Below are 6,000 nucleotides of genomic sequence, written 5' to 3' on the forward strand. Positions count from 1 at the left end.
AACGATGTGCTCGCTACACTTGATACAGAATCTCCAGGACTCATTCGTCAGCATTCAGTATGTAACCAGTACTCTGATAGAAGCCAACCTAGGAACGATGCTTATTGAATTATTGGTTTATTTATTTATTTATTTATTTGTTTATGGTTTTCATAATCCTACAGACAGCTGCTAAGGATCAAGATTATCCATTATAATTTCGGATGGGAAATGCAAATAGCAGCAAACTGCTTTGTTTCGAAATGTAGACAGTCTGTTACAAACGTTCAATAAAATCTTAGAGGCAAGATAGCCAAGAGAAACCTTTGTCATAAGATTCGCATGTCTGCAGAATTATGCACATCGTGCCAGAAGATATGCAAATGGGAGTCTCCCGGGTCAATGATTCACACAAATGTATCCCAGAAGACAAGTCCATGTTAATTTTTATAGGCTTTCGGGCACTTCCGGTAGAAGTAGGACTGGTGCAACATGGTGCGTTTATAAGGAAAGTCTAAGAAAACGTGAGACGAAATCGAATATTTTTACATGCTTTCGTGTCACATAGATTTTATTGAAAAAAATCGTTGGCCTTGGGCAGCAGGCTAGGAACCAATATAAGCCCTCTCCCTAGGGTGGACAAATGGATACATGTAACACATTGCATTTACCGATCACACATTCACTGCAACACGAACGGGTATCTTTATGTTCTACAAGCTTCATTAGCAATACCGATACGTGTAGTTCTCACGTTGCTACATTCAAAACATGTTATATACAGTTCAAATATCGCTGTGCTGATCGTTACAGATCAGATTTTGAATTTGAATTCATTGAATTCAACTTGACTTGCCATGCAGTGACCTACATTGGCCAGTTGCCGTGCAATGACCTACATTGGCCAGTTGCCATGCAATGACCTACAATGGCCAATTGCCATGCAATGACCTATATTGGCCAGTTGCCATGCAATGACCTACATTGACCAATTGCTATGCAGTGACCTACATTGGCCAATTGCCATGCAGTGACCTACATTGGCCAATCGCCATGCAGTGACCTACATTGGTCAATTCACCTGAGAAGGAATTACATTGACTGCAATGCAATAGTTCAACATGATAATTTATTGTTTACAGCAACAACTCAGTAACGTTCATGTGTACTCTACCTCTCTACGTAAATTTTATTGGTATGAGGTGCCATTCTGTGCCCATTATTGGCAATTCAGTATTCTGAAATGATAATTCACTGTTATTCAATGATAATTTATTAAACAGCTATGTCCTGTAGTGTGGTCCATGACGTACTTGTCAGTTTATATAAGACATGTGGCGCTTTCTCTATTTCTCCTTCCTATATAAATACGCGTCTTGTCTAAGTATCTACTCCCCCGCGTGATCTTATCGAACAGCTCGGCCATTTCGTTTGATTTATTAGAAATGGGCCTTTGGGCGACCAGGACCTAGACTTGTCGGTTACATTAGACAGAGATTGTACAATGATGTCATTATTGGTCGGAGGCCAGACGGGCCGTGATCGGTAAAGAAAAGCTCTGCAAACTTGGGCTCTTATTTTCGATCCGGGTCACGATTAATCCCATTCGTTTATTTTGAGTTATAACGAGGCTATCGAGATTTCAGGTCCTATGCTTAGAAGGGAAGTTCGTTCGTAAAACACCGTTCGCCCTTTACGGCTTTCGATCAACTTTAGGAATGAAAATTGTGTGAGTGATGTATCGATTTAAAACAAATTTCCCCCGAAATTTAGCTGTAAACGGTTCATTAGTGCGAGGCTGTACTTATTGGATTTTTCGTAAAAACAAATCGAAAGGTTATAAGCTCATTGTAGTGTTGGTTAGACAGATGGTAACCGCCAGTCAATAACTGTCAGTAAGTCTAATGGATTGTGTGTTGCTCTAGTGTTTACCTTCACGTAAAGCCTTTGATTGGTCGCACTTTTACTGGAAATCACCACAAATCTTAATATGTTCTAATATTGTTACTTAAGGCAATATGTGTTGAGTCACTGATTCAGATTGTCGAAAAACAAACTTAATTTTTGTATATTTTTTTAAACGTTTAATCGACATTTCTTAAAAAAAGATTAATGCTCTCGGTCTTGGTAAAAAGAAAATTTCCAATTATGGAACTGGAAATTAAAAGCTCGTGGAAGAAAGCAATACATATTATAAACTGAAACCTATTGAGAGCCCCCCACCCTCTTGCTACAGAATTTAACAATTTTACAAATGCGTCTATGTGAAATATATGTAAAAGACATTTTTTGTTCCAAGTCCAAGTCAAAATCCAGGTTTCACCTGACACGACAGATAAGTTCATAATTCATTTTTTTAAAATAGCAATGAATTCTTTTCTGAGTAGGTAAAATACAGTTCATCTTTGGGAAATGTTGGTGTAAGTATTCATTTGAAAGGAATTTAGATGGATGACGTCGGCAGAGCCGGAACAGGTCAATTGCTATTTAGACGAATACTAGAAACACACTTCGTATGATACTCCATAGTGTACACATACATGGAGAAACATCACTCAATAGTATCTTTAGTGTCGTTAAGACAGTCAAGCGTCCAAGCAGTCAGAGACTATAATTTATTTGTTTGTTTTATACCTTCTATGTAACCTATTAAAAAGTCCAAGAAATGTAAAACACTCAATAAGAAAACCAGGGTAAAGAGAATTAACCACCAGGTATTGTAACGAGCACTAAAATCAATTATTTCTGTATCGCACAAGGATTGAGGTGAGTATTGCCTTACGACGTCCTATCAAAAGCCATGGATATTCCAGAACGGCTTCTTTATTTGTGTGTCCGAGGTGACTGATTGTGTGTGTGTGTGTTCGGCAGGCTGCGATAGTAATCCTCCTTACGACAGTGCAGAACTGATGCCGGCTTAATAGTTGCCAAAGGCTCCCAGCAGGACACCACGCCCGATCACATTGTACTGACAACGGACAAACCAGTCGTTACACTTCCACTTTTGGTCGTTTAGCACGAAGTAGTAATTTGTTTGAAAGATGTAGTTGTACCTTAGCTATACCGTAATTGTACTTTAGCTATACCGTAGTTGTATTTAATTATGCCCCATTTAAACATGCTAATTAACCATGTATATGACATATGAGTAACGCTCAGTCTGTTTATTTTCTTTCTACGTTGACACAAACACCTTACCTGATACATTCCTGATACCAAATGCATAAATTGTTGCAAAAAACCGCAATAACATATTCATATATATATATATGATTCATCCACTGATCTATGTTATATGCAAAGTGCAATTTCAATTCATCATATACACATTATTCAAATACTTTCAACTGTTATCAATTAATATGTATATGTATGACTGTCACCTATCATTTCAGTACGAATGCTTGATCAAATCATTCGTTTCCCTAATAATGAATTTCCGATGAAAAATTTGCCCAACCGTTAATGTCATTTCTAGATGTGTAATAGGTAGAAAACGCTGAAGGCAAAATGTATGAAAAGCAGGACAGAAAAAAACGGGTCACAGGGCAGATGTTCCCTATGTAGGTGGTATTGAAGATAAACTGACATTTGTGCCAGTATTCCAAGATGAACGCGTATCTACATTCTATTGGAGTATACCACGGTTTAGGTCCACAATACCGCATCCGCCTACAATCGCATCCTGTATCGTATATATATGCATTCATTTGTTCTAGGGAAATTGAATCTGTTGTACAAATGCTTGTAGGATGTGTCACGTTTTGGAATAGGGAACGGTCTTGAATTCGAAGAAGATTGGATACAGTCACTGTTTCAGTTTCCACGATAGCTGTTTTGCCATTGGTCCCCAAGGCCTCGCGCGCAGTACGTGACCGCGAGACTAGGGTCGTGACGTAGTTATAGTGGGAGTTTGTATTGACAGAAAGTGAATTAGTTTCGTGCAACGTAATCAACTAGCGAAATCGGCATCCTCTAGCTTAAGACAAATACGGAAGCCTACAAGGTCATTTTGTTATGATATCTCAAGGTTGGGTAGAGAGAAAGCCGCGCAGATAAGAAATATGTAAACCATTTCATACAATGAGATCAGAAACCTCCGAGATACTACACTTTTGTTACAATAGTGTGTTGATGCTATAAAAGTATCATCAGTGGTCCCGTCGTCCATATCATATTATCCGAAAACCGAAATAAAAAGTTTGTGGTTTTGGGGATATGCGCATTAATTCACTTTAAGCTATTTTTTCAGGAAACGTAAGACTGCGTTGACATGCTTGATCCCGGTCTTTGGTGGACACGACTGGATAAGCAGCAATTTTGAGAGGATGTTTCAGATAGAGTACAAGTCAATAGTAGCATACCCTGGATCGTCGGCAAGCAGCTGCTATGTAAGTAACCTGACTGCTTTACATTTAATACGTGGTTGCTCTAAATCCATAAATTGATATGTGCTCGCCATGAAAAACATAAAAATTGACATTGATTATAGGACTAGTAAATTTGTTGGTAAGATTGATACAAAGCAAGTGCCATCGAAAATGCATATTTTTGGAAAACCACGAAATTGAATCCAACGAAAATATCTTATTTTACAGTATGAGGATGTCCCTAAAGGGTAACCAGTAGCCTCTACCCCACTGTGTTTTATACATTGGTATGGAACTGTTGGTAGAGTCGCCTTCTGGAGGGAGATTCCAAAAGGATTATCATTGCCTTTACCCCTTGGGTCTTCCGCGGCACATTAGTTCCTAACTGTTAAGCGAGTCGCCTTCTTTTTTAATATCTCGACAGGTTCTGATAGATTATTGTTTTGTTTTAATTCGTCTTTTATTAATTGTTTGTTTGTTTTTTTACTATATTCCACTATCAACCATTGTAATATTCCTCAATATTTGTATCGATCCAAATTTTCTGTGTTTATATCCACTTTCATAGCATAGACTAGTTCGTAAGAATACCATTCAAACTACACCGTTTACCGCTCTTGTCTTCCGTATGATTGCATCAATGCACTCCGGATTTCAGGATATCGGTGATACATTCGGATAGGATATTCTACATTGGACCCATGCCTGCAACTACAATTGCCTTTCCGGATGTTAGTAGAACGATTAAAGGCTGCTGTCGCGAGGCATGTAGCTGAAGTGGTCGGCCTGTTGTGTTAGCGGTTCCCTAAGGATTTAGTACGCTTTGCGACAAACTGCTCGACAGCGAAGGCTGTCAACCAGTTGCCCATCCCTACCACGGAGTCAGATACAATTGATCACACAGAGACAAAATACCAATAGGTGGCGCTAAACAACAAAATACCAAAAGGTAAAAACCATTAGGTGATGCTACACAACAAAATACCAGTAGGTGGCGCTACATAGCAAAAACCAAAAGGTAGCGCTACACATTCTTTTTCAAATATGTTGAGTAATATTGTATTTTGAAGTTGTATGTGATTTATAAACTGAATAGTAAAGATCGATTTATGCTCGCTGATTAGAACCAACGCTTCCCGAATTTCAATGAAATAACCCAGAGTCGTCAACATACCGTATTGGTAAGTAGCTGATACTGTAATCAGTCTGGTGAGAAACACACATGGTGAACTATGGAGTTTTAAATGGGTAATTCTATGCTATTTGGGAGGTTGGACTTACCTGAGTTGTGTTAGACAGGGCACTGTATCGCCTTAGACATTAATAAATAATGATAAACATTGATTCGTGTCTTTATTATTTTGAGTGTTTTGGGTGTCGATACAAGAGCAGCGATCTGACTTAACTCTACCTAATGGACATGTCTAAACACCCTGTTTGAACTCTTTAAGATACTGTAAATTTTAAAAGCCAATGTAACGAGACGCATCTTTTTTTCTTCCTTTTTTTAAATTGAAAAAAAAAAAATTATTTCTTTATTAATCTTTTATCGTGTGATAGAAAGTATATTAAAATATATACAAAATTATCATTTGATAAAGTTATTGGGTTGATCGACTCATCTACTTCATGCCAATCAAATGTAGGCTTA

At 38.0% G+C, this 6,000-nt stretch overlaps 1 protein-coding gene across 2 annotated transcripts in view; it reads left to right on the forward strand.

The window, feature by feature from the left end:
• Positions 1-5,693, forward strand: part of LOC132551577 (phenazine biosynthesis-like domain-containing protein 1) — a 72,900-nt gene extending 67,207 nt beyond the window's left edge. The window contains exons 9-10 of one of the 2 annotated variants that reach the window (XR_009554250.1): positions 4,232-4,370; positions 4,578-5,693. The gene's annotated coding sequence lies outside the window, so the exon portion shown is untranslated. The remainder of the gene's footprint in view (positions 1-4,231; positions 4,371-4,577) is intronic. The other variant, XR_009554249.1, reaches the window with a different exon arrangement.
• Positions 5,694-6,000: the final 307 nt, after the last annotated feature.

Source organism: Ylistrum balloti, unplaced genomic scaffold (genome assembly GCF_031769215.1).
Source record: "Ylistrum balloti isolate Yb309-2 unplaced genomic scaffold, AGI_CSIRO_Ybal_v1 Utg370208, whole genome shotgun sequence".
In the NCBI taxonomy this organism is placed as follows: Eukaryota; Metazoa; Mollusca; class Bivalvia; order Pectinida; family Pectinidae; genus Ylistrum; species Ylistrum balloti.